The sequence below is a fragment of the Pelobates fuscus genome, chromosome 1 (genome assembly GCF_036172605.1).
Source record: "Pelobates fuscus isolate aPelFus1 chromosome 1, aPelFus1.pri, whole genome shotgun sequence".
NCBI lineage: Eukaryota > Metazoa > Chordata > Amphibia > Anura > Pelobatidae > Pelobates > Pelobates fuscus.
The window spans coordinates 200,928,788-200,945,819 of NC_086317.1; the positions used below are offsets into that span (position 1 = coordinate 200,928,788).

Sequence of the window (17,032 nt, forward strand, 5' to 3'; positions counted from 1 at the left end):
GCTTCAGATGTAACCCAGCGTACCTGTAAGGCGAACACGCCACGAGTCGGATTCTGATATGTCCGACCATCAGATCAGGGATGATTCCCGCCCTAAGAAAGGAGAAGACTATGCACCCAAACCACTCAAGGGTAAGGCATCTGCCAAACGCAAATCTGCCAAAGCGAGTACCCCGGCCCCGCGTCAGGATTACTCTTCGGATGAAGAGCAAGGTCCTTCCCATTCCATGTCAGTGCTAGACGAATAGCAAGCTGACGTTTCTGACTCAGACTACGACGCTTGGGGTTCGGATGAGAAATCTGTCTCCGCTTTCATGTGGGAGACCCTCCTGGGTGCGGCCCAGACAGGGGGTACTGAGGACACTGCGGACGCAGAGCCTCTTCTTGACTCGGACACCATTTTAGACCCTTTGGGTCAGGCGATGTTCGATCCCCGCAACATACGGCACCCCAGATCGGGAGACTGGTCACCCCCAGAACACCTCTACAGGTTCATGCACCTCTGGCTCCGCAAGCCCCTAGAGAAAGAGGTCCGCAGCCGGCTTAGATCAGAATGCCCACGCCCTTCCCTGCCGGATAAAGTGGCTCAGACTCCTGAGTTTGACAAGGTTATGACAACCTTCATGATGCGCCGTGGAAGAGACCCTCGACGAGGGGTAGAGAAAGGCCTATTTGGCGCTCAGGATAACCTGCTGGATTCCGTTGGCCCCCTGGCCCGCATCATGTACCTGGCAGATGACGCCTATGCCAAAGCCGATTCCTTCTCTGCCGAAGACATCAGGGAATGGGCACACGATGTTCGCGAGTGGGCACAACGGTGTTTTTGTTTAATTGGAAACACAAATGTTACGCTCTCTTCGAGACGGAAAGCAGCGTTATACCGTATTAACGGTAAATTGGCAGAACTTAGCACAAAGGAGATTGGGCCCCAGGCACAAGGGAAACTGTTTGGTGAACCGTTCCTCAAGGAACTTAACAAACACGTGAACGTGTTCACTTCACTTAATAAATGTCTTTCGAAGCAACCCGACCAGAGGGGTTTTTGGAAGGGCTGGCCGGCAACGGGGCCGTGCCGCCAGCCGATTCTGGCCTTCAGGCCCCTGCACCCAACCGACACCGTTTTACCCTACGAGAGATTACAGGCAGCAGCCTTTCCCCAGAGGCTCGGACAGAGGCCGTGGACCCCGCGGACGCGGATGTTCCCGCTTTGCTTCAGGTAAGCACCCATATTCCTCCATTGTAACCATGCACCCGCTCTGCGTGGATCCTGCAAACAGTACAGGGATATATCATAGACCTAGTGGGGACCCCCATTCAGACACAACCTCCTCACCCCATCCACATGTCGTCTTCCGACCACTACCTCGTCAACGTGGAACTAAGCGAGCTTCGGGACAAAGGGGCAATCCAGCCGGCCCACGACTGGGAAGGTTACTTCAGCAATATCTTCCTGGTTCGGAAAAAGACGGGAGAATACCGTCCCATCATCAATCTACGCGACCTCAACGCGTATGTGGTGTACCGCCACTTCAAGATGGAGGGCATCCACCTTCTGCGAGACCTCCTGCGAAGCAACGACTGGTTCAACAGGCTCGATCTAAAAGATGCATACCTGTTGGTCCCAGTGCATCCGGACTGTCGAACCCTCCTACGTTTCCTCTGGCACGACCCTCCTTGGCAATTCACCTGCCTTCCTTTCGGGCTCAGCTCGGCCCCATGGTGTTTCATCAAACTCCTGAAACCAGTAGTGGCCCACCTGAGATCCAAGGGCATCCGATGCATCATCGACCTGGACGACCTTCTCCTCTTTTGCTCCGACGAACGCAGACTGCGTCAACACGCTCATCTCGCAGTGACACTACTGGAATCTCTGGGCTTTGTGGTAAACCAACAGAAATCGGAATTGACCCCGTCCCAGACGATACAATTCCTGGGCTTCGAGATCGACTCGACAACATGCACTCTGAGGCTACCAGCCTCGAAGATCCCGTCTATTCGCAAGGAGATTCGCAGAGTTCTCCGTCGCGACTCCATTCCACTACGCAACCTGGCCAGGATCGTAGGACTCCTCTCCACCTCCATTCAAGCCATATTTCCGGGTCCCCTCCACTACAGAGCCATGCAACACCTCAAGGCAAGATACCTACGCCGCAGGCCCACGTACGATCAACCCGTCCCGGTGACGGCGGAGGTTCGCGAAGAACTATCATGGTGGCTGGACAGCATGCAAGCCTGGAACGGCAGGGCCATATTCGGAGATACCCCAGACTTCATACTGGAGTCAGACGCCAGCTTGTGGGGCTGGGGTGCCACCAACGGAACCATCTCCACGGGGGGGGAACATGGTCGGCACAGGATCTCTCCATGGACATAAATTGCCTAGAACTCCTGGCGGGGTCTTTCGCGATCCGCAGCCTGGCCCGGGATAGATCCAACTGCTGCATCCTCCTACGCATAGACAACGTCTCCGCAGTCCGGTATATCAATCGCCTGGGGAGCGCACGCTCACGCCTGCTGTCGGACATCACGAGATACATTTTCGACTATTGCCTACCCCGCAACATTGCACTTCAGACCGAATACCTACCCGGAGAGGTCAACCTCATGGCCGACTGGTTCTCTCGCCACTGGAGGGACGTCAGCGACTGGATGCTGAAGACGAGAGTCTTCAGGGCCCTGGCGACCCGGAGGGGTCCCTTTCACCTGGATCTGTTCGCTTCCCGGAGAGCAAGGCGACGGACGCATTTCTCCAACAATGGCCGACGACCGGGGCCTACGCTTTTCCCTCATTCGCCATGATTGTGAGAACATTGCACCAGATACGGACGCAACAGGTCACACTGGTTCTCATAACGCCCTTGTGAACCATGGTTCCCGGATCTCCTGGCCGCCTCTTGCAAGGAACCTCTTCTCCTACCATCCTTTCTGGACCTGCTCACGGATCCCAAAGTGAATCTTCACCCACTTCTCTTGGAAGACCGCCTACCCCTGGTGGCTTGGACTCTTTCTGTGGTTCCTGGCAAGTCAGCGGACTATCGCAGGCTACTAGGGACCTCTTATGGGATTCCTGGGCCCCCAGAACTAGACGCTGTTACCTTTCGGCTTGGGCCTCCTGGTCTACTTGGTGAGTGGAACGGGACTCCGATCCATTTACAGCACCTATTCCCATGATTCTCAATTTTCTTTCATCCTTGTTTTTGTCGGGTCGCTCCTACCATTCAGTTAACGTCGTTCACTCCGCGATTTCGGTGGCCCACGCTCCCATCGGGGACCTTCCGGTAGCCAAAGACCCTCTCGTCTGCCGCCTGCTCAGTGGTATGCAGCTCCGCCGCCCTCCGGCCCCCAGGTACCCTCACCTATGGGATGTTGGACTGGTTCTCCGTTTTTTCAGGGATTGGCTTCCTAACGACCGTCTCTCCCTACGCCAATTATCAGCTAAGTGCGCCTTTCTTCTTTGTCTTCTTCTTTGCCTTCGACATCTACGCCTTCGAGGTTGCCCCTGAGGGAGTCACATTCCACATTTCCCGTCGCACTAAGTCGGGTTCGACTTCGGTCTTCTACCCCTTTTTCCCCGACGACCCGCAGCTCTGTGTCGTGTCCACCCTTCGCAGATACGTTTCGGTTACCTCCTCACTCCGTAGCTCGGCGTCGGGTCAACTCCTAGTCTCCTATATTCGCCCCCATGCTCTGGTCTCGGCCACCACGCTGGCCCGATGGATTCGCTGGATCCTCTCTCTCGCCGGTATAAACCCCGCTTTTCGGCGCCCACTCCGTTTGCGGAGTGGCGGCTTCCTCAGCCTTCCTAGCGGAGGTGTCCCTGTCAGACATTCCCCGAGCGGCGGATTGGTCTAGGGAATCTACTTTCCGTACCTTTTACTTTCGCACTCCCCCTTAAGCGGGGACATCTCTACTTCAGCGTCAAATTGCAAAATAGGAAGCCTCCTGTCATGTTATAAAATTGAAGATTATACTAGCTTTAGTGTACTAATAATCTTCATTTTAATAAGGACAGGAGGCGAGTATTTTCCCTCCCTTCTGTTCCCTGCCCTGACTCCTCGGGGGAGTGGATCTCAAGGTGACGGATGTTTTGTTTTGACTAGTTAGTGGTTTCTCCTTTTCTTTGGGGTGTATGCTGTTTCTATCCCGACTCTCATTCCAGAAACACTGTCTTATGCAACCTGGTTTACGTTGTATCACATGCTTGCATATAAACATGTATTTAACTTTTACATTACGCTCGCTAATCATGTATCTAATCATTTATGTTAACACACTCTGATGAGGCTCACCTGCGTGACCAGTTGCGGTTCAGTACCTAACCTATTTCATACTCTCCTTTCAGTGTAATCCTCTTCAGGACCTCTACGGGATGTTGGTTCGGTTACCCTCACGACTCCGCTTGATAGGATAAAGACTTAGTTTCGTCTTGCCCCCAATCTCGTTTGCCAGGAGTCCCCTCAAAGTTCTGAGACCGTTGTTTGCAGTTTCGTTGGCTTTTCTGGTCGTTTCGAGCTCAGTCTGGACTTGGATGTCGCTTCAAGAAAGAGGAAGTATACAGGCAGCATGACCCTTATATATACACTATGCTGCTCAGTGATTTAATGTTACTCTTTACGTTTTTCTTTACTGCTGTGGAGTTTAGTAAAGAGAGTTAATGCAAAATACTCGCCTCCTGTCCTTATTAAAATGAAGATTATTAGTACACTAAAGCTAGCATAATCTTCAATTAAAGTGCATTACCTTGAAATAATTGTTGCACGGTGGGGATGCAAGATTTAAGTGGATATTGCGCTGTCCCTACTTCTGTGTAATATATAAACAAATTATAAGATTAATAAATAGGTGTGATTTTTGTATATAAAATAATTAAGTTATTTCCATCTGTATGCACTCGAGATACAAGTAAAAGTACATTAACTAATATTACAAATATTAAACATGGCCTATACACTTGCTTTTCATCTTGCATAGCTAGAACTTCTTTTATAAGCTATATGGAATACACCCCATTCTTAAAGGGACACTTAATGTAATGGTTCTGATGCAAAGAAACTATCCCTGTAGTTTTAGCAAGGCAAACACTACCTTTTTTTTTTTTTTTTTTTTTAAAGGCAGTGTTTACATTGCTCCCTAAGACCACATCTAGTTGCTGTCACACAGGCAGCCACTGGAGCAGCTACCTGGTCACCCCTCAATGTTTCCCTATGAGTAGGGATACGCGTGGATAATTAATTATTTAACCTGTAATTTTAGGTAATTTTTGTTTCCTATGTTTCAAATGTAAAATGAATAAAACATATACTTATTTCAGTCCAAATTTTCGTATGACTTCTTTTCATTAGTTTAGTAGCTTTATCTATATATGTGAAAGTTGAAAACATTCATTTATAAAGGCAAGTCTTTTTCTCACAAGCTAGAACATAAATTATTCTCATGAACAAAGGAAGGCCTTTATGAGTCTATAAAAAGTTACATTTTCAAATAGAAATAAATAGCCAAATGTATAGCTGGTAAAATGTATCTATTTGGACAGTAGTACAGATGTAGTTGCATTGGACAGCACATGAAACTTAAAATAAAACAGTACAAAAAAAGTCCACCAACATCATTTCATATATCTCTATTGAAGGTGCAAAAATAGACTATGACTATTCAATGTAAAACGGTAAAAAGAAAATGTCCAGCACACACCAATGGGTGGAAAAGCACTCGAGATTTATTGAGGTCCCCACAACAAGTTGAATAACGTTTCGACCTAACAATAGGTCTTTCTCAGAGTGCTTTTTTTTACCTATTGATGTGTGCAGTACATGTTTCGTTTCGGATTCTAAAATGAAACAATGACTCAGATGATGAACGTTGGTTTGAGCGTATTAATACTAATAAGTGTGAACAGAGTAGATTTTACAATCTAAACAGAAATCAACAATTTTACTGAAGCAGTAATAAAACTGCCACTAGCTGTTCATTATTATGTTGGTCAGGTGTGTTTTATTGTATAATTAGTTCATGCACAGATAACAAAATGATCTGGAGGTGATTCTATTGTAAAGTCTATTGCCTTAGAAGTCTGACCACGATTTTTCACTAGACTACAATTATTTGCAAATTAAATACGAACAATAAACCAGAGGCAAAATAGCCAAGTTGTGGCACATATCAGAAGTTAACTATTGCTAGGCTGAAAAAAATAAAGACATATGTATAAATAATTGAATGTGTGGTACATCGCAAATACGCAGGAACATATTAGGATGTATGGCAATCGCAAATGGCTTGGCAGAACGCATACCACTATAGTAGATGGCCAAAAAATGCCTGTATAAGTGAAGCAGATCAGCCAAAGGTAAATAATAAGAAGAATAAGAATGAGATTAGAAATAGACTATGGCAACAATAGATTAAAGGGACACTGTAGGCACCCAGACCACTTCAGCTAATTGAAATGGTCTAGGTGCTGTGTCCTTTTTGCACCTAGTGCAGGTCCAAGTCTGCCCTCAGTGGCTGTCTACCAGACAGCCACTAGAGGGCTTCCAGAATCGAAACGGACCTTTGGTCCGTTATCTGACGCTTGATATCCTCTCGCTCTGCATGAGGACATCCAGCATCAGATTTGCCCCATAGAAAAGCATTAATGTTTTCTATGGGAAAATCCTAATGCGAGCATGGCCATTGCCACGCATGCGCATTAGGTCTCCCATGCCGTCATCAGGCGGAGTGTGTATTCAGGTAACTGACTAGGAGTTGTGCTAGAGTGGGGGTCTCCTTAGAGATCTATAGTGCCAGGAAATCTGCATTTTTATGGCTTAAAGGGGAACTCTGGAATGCTGAAATGCTTTATGTGTGCATGGCTGCTACTGAAACTTGTTCTCTTATCTTTTTTGTTGATCTGACATCTGATAGCAGCAATACAATGAATTCTGAAGGTATAGAAAAATCTTATCTGCACAAATCCACCTAAATACCTTTTTAATATGTAGCAAAACAATTACCCTAATCATACTGCTATAGCAACCAAGGAGTTTATCCAGGCTAAAAATGTTCGTCTGGCCACACCTGTCACACCTGACTCCATTTGAAAATGAGTTTTATTAAAGACAAAGCTCACAATGCTTAGTTATTTTTCTATTCCATATCTAATATGCTGGAATACAGAGCCAAAAACATACAAAAGTTGTGTTGTTAATCATATAGTAATAAACTGTGAGATAAACATTAAACGTACAGAATTGCATGTATTACAGCTTCTTTCTGTATTATTTTTAATGCATACATAGAACTAAATACCCATTTTCATTGTAATGCCATGGGGCCCTCCATCCTTAAAGGGGCACTCTAAGCGCCATAACCACTAAAGAGTGCTGCAGGGTCTATAGTGGCCTCCCATTTTTAAGGAGCCAAGCTATTTATAAATGTTTTGACACTTACCTAGGTCCTTCAGGTATCCGCTTCTATTTTTCTGTAATATCACTAAAGCAGTTAGTTCCCATTCTGTTTTAGCAATATGAAATTTGGCCTACCTGGACTTAATTAGTTGGTATTAGCTAACTTTAGCAATATCATACAAGACTGTAAGGACTGTGGCCAATGAAGGGATACAGGTAAGTGTCAAATATAAAATAGTTTGGCTCCATATTATGGAACACAATTGTGTGCTAAAATGGTTATAGCGCTTAGAGTGACCATTTAAGTACCAATAATCTGTGTCTTTTAGCCTGGACAAGAGATGAAGGGAAAAATAGTATCAACAGATACTAACAGATCAGATATTTTAATACATTAAATTATTATTATTTTTTCTGGTCATCATCTCAGTCTAATCATAATGCTGATTAGACTGGGATGCTTTAAGCGCAAATAAAACTCAAAAGATTAGTCTAATCTGAATCTAAATTACTAAATTGCTAAATTTTTCACAGTTGTGCAGGGAAGTTAAAACTTTGGATTATACATATTACGTTTCATTCAGGGGCTTGTCATGTTGGTTTATTCGAACATTATTACCATACAAGAGTCCAGTCTCTGCTACGCTGGCATATCACACACACACGTTTCATATTCTACTTTACAACAGAAAATTTAAATTTTGAAAGGGCAATAAAAATTCCACTGCAATAAGCACTAGACATTCACAGTCCTCACAACAACAACTTAAGCCAGTACCCAATTCTCCTGCTTTTCACAGTACAGTATCAATGTTGTGGTCCCGCCATCCCAATTTAGTTATCTGGTGGCTCGTATCAAGGGACATCAAGGAACTGCCCCCAGACAGCACATCATGAAACCATCATCTTACCTGCCAACTGCGGCATGTGTAGAATCAGGAAGACAGTAGGAGGTAGAGGTGGCGGGCCAGAGACGCCATTGTGTCACTGGCTCTGCCTCTTTTACTGGCAGGTCAGCCTAGCGTGAATATATACCAGGCTACCTGCCTATCTTTAAAGGCCAACCTCTGAGGGTCCTAGGCCTTAAAGGAACACTATAGTGAACAAGGGTGCAGTGCCCCTGTACTATTTGAGAAACTGCAATCAGGGCCAGCGCTCCCTATAGGCAAACTAAGCGGTCGCCTAGGGTGCTGCTCGGGGGGGGGGGGGGGGGGTGCCAGCAGCAGCTCTAATGCTAGCCTTGGTCCATCTACGAGGGACTAATTCTGTATTGTGTGCCGCAGGTCATGCCACCGGGCACTAGGCAGCACTTACATAGATGCAGACTAGCGCCCGGTGGCATTAACCTCCGCACGCAACAACCACAGAGAGCTGCCCCCCACCGATTGAAAAAGTCGTCAGTGGAAGGGCGCCTTGCTCGATCGCTTCCGCCCCTTGCCCTGTACTCAGGGTCAAGTGGGCGGGAGAATAGCGGAGTCTGAGCTGAGAGCAAGGCAGCAAGGGGCCCTGAGGAAGCCTTGGACAGAGCCAATATGAAATTAAGGTAAGAGGGGCCCTTCATAGTGTGTGTTTTAAAGAATGTGTGTCTGCCTGCTTCAGGTGGTGTGTATCTGTGTCTGCTAAGGAGAGTGTGTGTGTGTGTGTGTGTGTCTGCTAGGGATAATGTGTGTGTGTCTGCTAGGGACAGTGGGTGTCTGCTGGGGACAGTGTGTGTGTGTCTGCTGGGGACAGTGTGTGTCTGCTAGGGACGGTGTGTGTGTCTGCTAGGGACAGTGTGTGTGTGTGTCTGCTAGGGACATTGTGTGTGTCTTCTTGGGTCACTGTGTGTGTGTGTCTGCTAGGGACAGTGTGTGTGTGTGTGTTGTGTCTGCTATGGGCAGTGTGTGTGTGACTGCTAGGGACAGTGTGTGTGTCTGCTAGGGTCAGTGTGTGTGTGTTTCTCTGTGCGTATCTGCTAGGGATAGTGTGTATGTGTGTCTGCTAGGGACAGAGTGTGTGTGTGTGTGTGTGTGTGTCTGCTGGGGACAGTGTGTGTGTGTCTGTGTGTGTGTGTGTGTGTGTGTGTGTGTGTCAGCCAACACAGGTCATTTTATGTCTGCTTGTATCAGTGTGTGTGTCTCACTCTACATGAGTCAGTGAATGTGTGTGTGCATTGGTCACTAATTGTGATTGTGCTAGGGACATTGTGTGTGTCTGTCTGCTAGGGACAGTATGTGTGTCTGCTAGGGACACTGTGTGTGTCTGCTAGGGACAGTTTGTGTATGTCTGCTAGGTACAGTGTGCTTCTGCTGGGGACAGTGTGTGTGTCTGTTAGGGACAGTGTGTGTGTCTGCTGGGGACAGAGTGTGTGTATCAGCTTGGGATGATGTGTGTGTGTGTGTGTGTCAGCTCGGGACTGAGTGTGTCTGCTAGGGACAGTGTGTGTGTCTGCTGGGGAAAGTGTGTGTATGTGTGTGTGTGTGTGTGTGTGTGTCTGTGTGTGTCTGCATGGGTCACACAGTTCATTTTATGTATGCTTGAGTTAGTGTGTGTGTGTCACTCTACATGAATCATTGAATGTGTGCGTGCATTGGTCACTAATTGTGATTGTGCTGGGGACAGAGTGTGTGTGTGTCTGCTGGGGACAGTGTCTGTGTGTGCATGTTAGCCAACACAGATCATTTTATGTCTGCTTGAGCCAGTGTGTGTGTGTCACTCTACATGAGTCAGTGAATGTGTGTGTGTGTGTGTGTGTGTATATTGGTCACTTATTGTGTGGACCATTGATTGTGAATGAGTGAATGCGTGAGGGTGTGTATGTATGTATCAGACTATCAGTGATTGCATTTCGGCAGAAAGGATCATTTTCTTAAAACATTTTTCTTAGTGTTAAGAATATAAACCTGTATGCCAAATACTATAGTATATCTGTCCCTACTTAGACTCAAACACCCCCCCCACCCCCCCCACCCCCCACCCCACCCACCCCCCACCCCACCATAAAATATATTTTTTTTTTAAGAAAAAGGGAGTGGGGATTTACTTTTATTTATGTTTTTCAAGCACCACGACTCCCTCTTCACTGCTGGCCACCTTATCTCGCTTAATATCACTGATGGGACAATGCTGGTCCAATCCAATGTTCCTCATACAGGAGCATTGGAGACCTGATGCACATAAGTGGCAGGCTCTATGCACTTCCAACAGCGGATGTGCCTCGAGTGGCTGTCAGTGGGACAGCTACTAAAGGCATGTTTAACCCTTCAGGGTAAGGCAATGTTTTATCTTGTCGGGTTAAACCTACAGGACCACTGTGGAGTGAATGGGGCGGCAAAAATGTTTTTGCCTAGGGCTGCAAAAATCCTTACACCAGCCCAGTGTTTACATTGCAGGGTTAAGTCCACTGCTAGTGGCTCTCATTCTGACAGCCAGTGTCCTTTTATTAAAGTGTCTTTAATGTTAAAAGCAGCAGCATTTTAACACCAACTGTGGTCTTTGTCAAGTTGTCACAGTTATGGTCGAAACATTGCTGCTTTCTTCACTGAAGACACTTTCATAAAAGGGTACTGTGCTGAAACATATCTTTATTGTTTATCTTCAGGGTTAAACTGTTTTGCACTCGTTTAACCCAGAAGTGGTCGGGTCAACTGACGCTCTCAGCCTATCACTGGCTACCCATCAAGGGAAATAGTACATACAATTTCTCTCAATGAGTAGCCAGTGATAGGTTCTGAGTTTCAGCTTTGGGGTTCAACCTTTGCAAAATGGTTTCACCACTGAAGGAACTACAGTGCCAAGACACTCCTGTTCCCAAAACAACCATAGAAAACTTAAACTTGCATGGGGGTGGGAGTGTTCTATTATAGGCTTGCATGGCTACACATCTAGACCTATAGCTGCCCTATTTTATTACAGACAATGTGTAAGACAGTCAAATTTGACTGTTTAGGACAGTTCTGCACACTACTTTAACCCCTTAAGCACACACGACATGTGTGACATGTCATGATTTCCTTTTATTCCAGAAGTTTGGTCCTTAAGGGGTTAAATATGTACCTAGAAACCATAGATATCAATCATGTCACTGAGATGCAGTCTGTGGCACCTTACCTTGTCTGAATTCCAGCTCTTAAACTCAGTTATTAAAGGGAGTAAGTTATCCATTCCATCCATGATAAAAATATATATATATATAACATCAAGGGTTATATAATTATATTTAATATAATTTTGTGGTTTTCAACTGAAAATACCCTGTGGCCTAATGTGCTGGTGGGACAACAGTGAAGATCAAGGTTCATTTCACCTGTCATAAATATACTATTAGAGCAACGAAAACTGAATTATCAGTCCCAGAGAATTGTATTGCTAAAAATATATGTGTTCTTACCTGCAGTGGATGCCCGTTCCTGTATCGTGCTTAGCCAATATCAGTGGCTAAAGACTGGCCTCAGGCTCTCAGTTACAGAAAATAGAAAGCTCTCATGTGTCTAAATGCCTGGCAGAAGGACATTCTTGTGTGCATGTGAAACACAACATCAATGATCCCTCCAGCCATATGTATGATTGAAGATATTGCCCATCCCTGTCTATCTAAAAGCATTTCCTATTCTATGTGTATAAAAGAGGAGTGCCACAAGACTGGTTCTTATATGGATTCCATTTAGCTGGCAATTTACCTACAGGTAGAAAAATATAACTATATGCCAAACAATGTGTTTATCCAAGCAGTAAAACGAAAAATTAGAAAAACAAAATAATAATAAAAAACTAAAATTATAACCAAGTGAATCAGGAGAACATTTCCAATTTGGATATTTTGGCCAAAAATGTGCAATTCCCTGGTTAGTTCTCCACATTGCCCAGTTGAGTGATTATGTAGGTGAGCATTCACGGCACTCTTCATTTGCCAAATAAACACCCAGCAGTCATTAAGGCTGCATAAAGTTTACAAGCAGGGAACAAACTCCATTACATGAGCCACTTAGAACACATAGTTTGTTTTTCTAGACATTGGTGCAATATGCACAGTTGAATGGATCATTGAGTGTACCAGTACAATATGCAATGCCAAGTTAGACACACACATTAAATAAAACCCTGTGAACACATACAGCAGAAATTATGCAATGAGGTTTGGTCACTAAACACTGAATTGTAGTGAATTGAAAACCATATTACAAAATGTAGTTGTGATTGTAGATTAGTTGAAGAATTTTTGCAGGTTTGCTAATTTGGCCTAAATTTGGTTTTGACTCACTACAATTCATAGTTTAGTTAATAATAAAGTGTCCCACCGCAAGGTGCTCTTTCAGGGGGTCATTTATCTGACAGCCATATAGCATCCCACTGTCTATATCAAAATAAGATGGTGTATTCATGTGGGATCTATTTACTAAACTATGGTGACTTTTGTAGTTTAAAATACAGAAATAAATTAGTTCAGTTACAAATGTCGTTTTAGTCAATATTTTGACTTGTCAACGCACCAAAAATAACTATTTAGTGAGTACACCCTTATGTCAACTCTCTCAAGAATACCGCCTGTCACACACAGGTGGATATCCTTCCTGGCTGTGCCAAATAAACAGGATAGAGGGTGTCTCCATTTCTCCAATGCCACACATGTTAGCCTGCCTCCTGCAGTCTATGTCATACAGGTGAGCACACAAACTTTTATACACCGGGGTTTATTCACTAAACGTTGAATTTTACAGAAATAATCAAACTGTTAGAGCCTTAACCCAAGCAGATGTTTGGAGAAAATACTTAATATGGTGTGTGTATTCACCAAAGCAGGTTGTTTAGCAAAAGGCTTACAAAATCTGGCCTCAAATAATTTTAGTCCAATAAAGACCAGTTTTCAATTCTTCAAAAAGTGACTGTTTGGCTGAATGCCTCCATGTTCCTGATATTATCCCTGTCATACAAACTAAACTGAGTGCATCAGAATCCAACAGTCTTTAGTCTGCTGCAAAACATTCTATCTTCAATATGTTACAGCCATGTGAAAAATAAAATAGGTTCATCAGCGACACAGGGTCACTCATACACAATGAAAAGCTATGTGTCACATTCAGGTGTGTTTACAAGTAACTATAAAGCAACGTCGACCTGTATGTTACCTCTGTCTCATATGTCAATGTTTTCGATGGCCCTTCTTGCGAGCAGGGCTTCACGGGCTGGCATATACAGTTTGCTAAAACCACACATACACAACAGCACAATAAACCCACGATTAATAGAAACCTATGTCAGGAAGTAACATCAGGTGACATTCTCACTTTGCTAAATTATGTTTCTTATATTCGTCCTGTCTCTATGTCAGCCCCTAACACTGTCCCTTACCTGTCTGTAAGTATACAGATCCAGTCCAGGTGTGCACGAGGTACAGTTTTGTGTGTGAGTTAAGGTATGTGTGTGCATAGGGGATACATAGCACTGACTCACTGCAAAAACACTCCACCCACAGGACAGGCACACCCCTAGCAGGCTGCAAGGGAATAACTATAAAGTGTTGTACATAAAATGCCATCCCGTCACATTAGTTAGCATCTTGTATAATACAAGTGACATTTCCAAGGGACACTGCTCTGAATCACAGGGATCTATCACCCACAGCACTGTGCAGTTAGCAATTAACATCATGACTGAGTAGGATACAAGTAGTTACTAATTTGATTCCCTGTAAACATGTTGACATACAAATGCAACTCTCATTGTGATTCTATAATGTCACTGTGTCATAACAGTTTTCTTTATTTGTCATTAGAGATTGTGCCCAGTGCTGTCATGAGCATTAGCACCCAAATTAATCTGAATGGATTCGTTTTTGGACATCCCATGTAAATTGCACTTTTTTATTTTTTACAATGTCACCCATTCCTTGCCCCCATTTGAATACCTACCATCACTAATCTGCCAACCCACTTCCAATATCAATTGCCCACTCCCTGCCCACACCACTGCATACCCATTTTGTCAATATGTTCCTTTTAATGTTTATACTACCTACAATATAAATGACTCATACCCATCAGTAGAAATTACTTATGGCCCTTCTCCAGCATTCCCACTGCAGAAATGTAAAGTTACTTTAAAATAATTTATATTAGATGAAAAATCTTTGGTATTTGCACATTGCTTTAAAACCTTTTGTATGTTATGGAAATGATAAGATTTTGTTTTGTTATATGTTGTTAAAAATAGACAACTTTCCTCCATCAATCAATCATTTCTGTCCAACTGTACTCTCATTCATGTTCTAATGAGCTGGCAATATGTTTATTTTTTTATATTGAGTTCTTAATTATTTTTTAAATAGAATTTAAATAAATACTGTTTGAAAATAACCACAGGTTAGATTTTTTTTTTTTTAAATCTTTCTTTTATTGAGATACATACAGTATACACAATGGAAATAACCAAAAATCTGAAAATGTCAGTTTGGCAGACAAGCGTAATATATGGAATAAGGTACATAATCTCTTATAAGCAGTAATATAAGTAACAACTGTTAGTAGTCAGACTGGAATAGGTTTGGTAAGAGCATGAGACTTATGAGATAAAGCCAGACATGTATGCCTATGAATCGTTGTGATAAGCGGGGAGCTGCCAGAGATTGGTTACATGCTTTTAAGAACATGAGTAACGTTAAACTTTAAAGTATCCCAGGTTTGTATTTTACCTCTGGGTACCAATAATAGGTAATAGTGAAATAAACAGAAAAAAAACAAATCCCTGCTAAGCGTAAAAGGTGAATAGCTGTGCATGTCAAATACTGTATATGATATATGCTATCCAGGGCCTGACGGTATTCACGAGTACTTAAGGAACTAAGTGTAGAAATATGTGAACCTCTGTTTTTAATCTTTCAAGATTATTTTCTTTCAGGAAGTGTTCCGGAGGATTGGAGGAAGGCAGACGTGGTTCCTATATTCAAAAAATGGTTCAAAATCCTTGCCTGAAAATTATAGACCTGTGAGCTTAACTTCTGTGGCTGGAAAATTATTTGAAAGGTTATTAAGGGATAATATTCAAGAATTCCTTGTGAAGAACATGGTTATCAGCAAAAATCTGCATGGTTTTATGAAGCACAGGTCATGTCAAACTAACTTGATTGCATTCTACGAAGAAATAAGTAGAAGTATAGATCAGGGTGTTGCAGTGAATGTGATCTATTTGGATTTTGCCAAGGCATTTGATACAGTTCCACACAATAGATTAGTGTTCAAACTCAAAGAAATCAGTTTAGATGAAAATGCTTGTTCTTGGGTAGAACATTGGCTTAAAAATAGAGTACAAAGAGTTGTCATTAATGGTACATTTTCAAGCTGGGCAGAGGTGGCAAGTGGTGTCCCTCAGGGTTCTGTTCTGGGACCCCTTCTATTTAAAGGGACACTATAGTGTCAGGAAAACAAATCTGATATGTTCCATTCCTTTTATTAATTTTGTAGCCCACCTCTGCACTTTTTCTAGTGCCATAATATCCTTCTTTAGAACTGGGTGACTATAGTGTCCCTTTAACATGTTTATAAATGATCTTGAAAAAAGCATTGAAAGTCATGTTTCAGTGTTTGCAGGTGACACAAAACTCCATAAAGTAATACAATGTGAGCAAGATATTACTTTGCTGCAGAGGGATTTAGATAGACTGGGGGACTGGACACTCAAATGGCAGATGACATTTAATGTTGAAAAATGCAAAGTTATGCACTTTGGCGTAAAGAATGCAACGTATACCCTTCATGGAAGCGAATTAGGGATAACCACACACGAAAAGGACTTGGGAATTGTTATAGACAACAAACTATGCAAGAATGTGCAATATCAATCAGCAGTGGCTAAGGCTAGTAAGGTATTGTCATGCATGAAAAAGGGCATTAATTCTTGGAATGAGAATATAATTTTGCATCTTTATAAATCACTGGTAAGACCACTTATTGAATATGCTGTGCAATTTTGGGCACCAGTTCTAAAGAAAGATATTATGGCACTAGAAAAAGTGCAGAGGTGGGCTACTAAACTAATAAAAGGAATGGAACATATCAGCTATGAAGAAAGGTTAACAAATGTAAACCTATTTAGTTTAGAAAAACGTTGCCTGAGAGGAGATATGATAACATTATACAAATATATTCGGGGCCAATACAAACCATTGTGTGGAAATCTATTCAGAAACCGGACTTTACATAGGATCAGCTCCGCTCCCCACAACATTGAGCCCAGGCCTTTTTGAGGGCCAGAGTCCCATGTCCACGGATCGCCCTTCTCCTTGTGGCAGGAACTTGGGCCCACAGGAGTTCCAGAATCTTGTAGCCCATTTGGGTATGTGGACACGACTCCAATTGGACCCTCAGCCTGGAAGTGGAGCATGGTGTTGCAGTGACCGCTGGAAGCTCCACATCTGCAGCAGAGGTAAAATTGCAAGATTGGCTGCTTAACGCTTGGCAGATTGCATTGAATCTGGGTTCCAAGGCTTCCTTCCATGTCTGGCATGCCAGGTCTGCAAGGCAACGATGAAGCTCCAGTTCGGCAGCAATCTTAGGTGCACCAACCAATGAACGAGCTGCAGTTGAAGAGGTGCCAGGATTAAGATTTTTGCTGATGTGTGCCATAGACAAGTGGAGATTGAGATATATCAAGATAATAATATATGTTGATCATGGA

General features: G+C 43.6%; 1 protein-coding gene across 2 annotated transcripts in view; it reads right to left on the reverse strand.

The window, feature by feature from the left end:
• SYTL1 (synaptotagmin like 1) overlaps positions 1–13,801 on the reverse strand; it is a 77,906-nt gene extending 64,105 nt beyond the window's left edge. For both annotated transcript variants that reach the window (XM_063453610.1, XM_063453601.1), the window contains exon 1: positions 13,712–13,801. The gene's annotated coding sequence lies outside the window, so the exon portion shown is untranslated. The remainder of the gene's footprint in view (positions 1–13,711) is intronic.
• Positions 13,802–17,032: the final 3,231 nt, after the last annotated feature.